The sequence below is a fragment of the Chiloscyllium plagiosum genome, unplaced genomic scaffold, assembly GCF_037043375.1.
Source record: "Chiloscyllium plagiosum isolate Xiang-an unplaced genomic scaffold, Cpla_swu_hap1 HiC_scaffold_37, whole genome shotgun sequence".
Lineage (NCBI taxonomy): Eukaryota > Metazoa > Chordata > Chondrichthyes > Orectolobiformes > Hemiscylliidae > Chiloscyllium > Chiloscyllium plagiosum.
This window is the reverse complement of record NW_028270175.1, coordinates 48,995,792-48,997,684: the sequence shown is the minus strand read 5'-3', so window position 1 is coordinate 48,997,684 and position 1,893 is coordinate 48,995,792.

Below are 1,893 nucleotides of genomic sequence, written 5' to 3'. Positions count from 1 at the left end.
TTGAGTCTCAATCCCTGTCACAGACTGAGATTCAATCCCTGTAACTGCCTGAGGTTCAATCCCTGTCACTGACAGAGATTCAATCCCTGTCACTGACTGAGATTCAATCCCTGTCACTTAATGCAATTCGAAGCATGTCACTGACTGAGATTCCATTCCTATCACTGTCTTAGGGTCAATCCCTGTCACTGATTGAGATTCAATCCCTGTTACTGACTGAGGGTCAATCCCTGTTACTGACTGAGGGTCAATCCCTGTCACTGACTGAGTTTCAATCCCTGTCACTGACTGCGATTCAATCCCTGTCACTGACTGTGATTTTATGCCTGTCACTGACTGAGATTCCATTCCTATCACTGTCTGAGTGTCAATCCCTGTCACTGATTGAGATTCAATCCCTGTCACAGACTGAGGTTCAATTCCTGTCACTGATTAACATTCAATTCCTGTCACTGCCTGAGATACAATCCCTGTCACTGACTGCGATTTGATGCCTGTCACTGACTGAGAATCGGTTCATATCACTGTCTGAGGGTCAATCCCTGTCACTGACTGAGGGTCAGTCCCAATCACTGACTGGGATTCAATCCCTGTCACTAACTGAGATTCAATCCCTGTCACTGACTTTGGTTCAATCCCTGTCACTGACTGAGGCTCAATCCCTATCACTGACTGAAATTCAATCACTGTCACTGACTGAGATTCAATCCCTATCACGAACTGGGATTCAATCCTAGTCACTGACTGAGATTCAATCCCTGTCACTGACTGAGATTCAATCCCTGTCAATGACTGAGATTCGATGCCTGTCACTGACTGAGATTCCATTCATATCACTGTCTGGGGGTCAATCCCTGTCACTGATTGAGATTCAATCTCTGTCACTGAATGATGTTCAATCCCTGTCACTGACTGAGGGTCAATCCCAATCACTGACTTTGGTTCAATCCCTGTCACTGACAGAGATTCAATCTCTGTCACTGACTGAGATTCAATCCCTGTCACTTAATGCGATTCGATGCATGTCACTGACTGAGATTCCATTCCTATCACTGTCTGAGGGTCAATCCCTGTCACTGATTGAGATTCAATCCCTGTTACTGACTGAGGGTCAATCCCTGTCACTGACTGAGATTCAATCCCTGTCACTGACTGCGATTCAATCCCTGTCACTGACTGCGATTCTATGCCTGTCACTGACTGAGATTCCATTCCTCTCACTGTCTGAGTGTCAATCCCTGTCACTGATTGAGATTCAATCCCTCTCACAGACTGAGGTTCAATTCCTGTCACTGATTAAGATTCAATTCCTGTCACTGACTGAGATACAATCCCTGTCACTGACTGCGATTTGATGCCTGTCACTGACTGAGAATCGGTTCAAATCACTGTCTGAGGGTCAATCCCTGTCACTGACTGAGGTTCAGTCCCAATCTCTCACTGCGATTCAATCCCTGTCACGAACTGAGATTCAATCCCTGTCACTGACTTTGGTTCAATCCCTGTCACTGACTGAGGCTCAATCCCTATCACTGACTGAAATTCAATCACTGTCACTGACTGAGATTCAATCCCTGTCACGAACTGGGATTCAATCCTAGTCAATGACTGAGGTTCAATCCCAGTCACTAACAGAGATTCAATCCCTGTCACTGACTGAGATTCAATCCCTGTCACTGACTGCGATTCGATGCCTGTCACTGACTGAGAATCCATTCATATCACTGTCTGGGGGTCAATTCCTGTCACTGACTGAGGTTCAGTCCCAATCACTGACTGCGATTCAATGCCTGTCACGAACTGAGTTTCAATCCCTGTCACTGACTTTGGTTCAATCCCTGTCACCGACTGAGGCTCAATCCCTATCACTGACTGAAATTCAATCACTGTCAC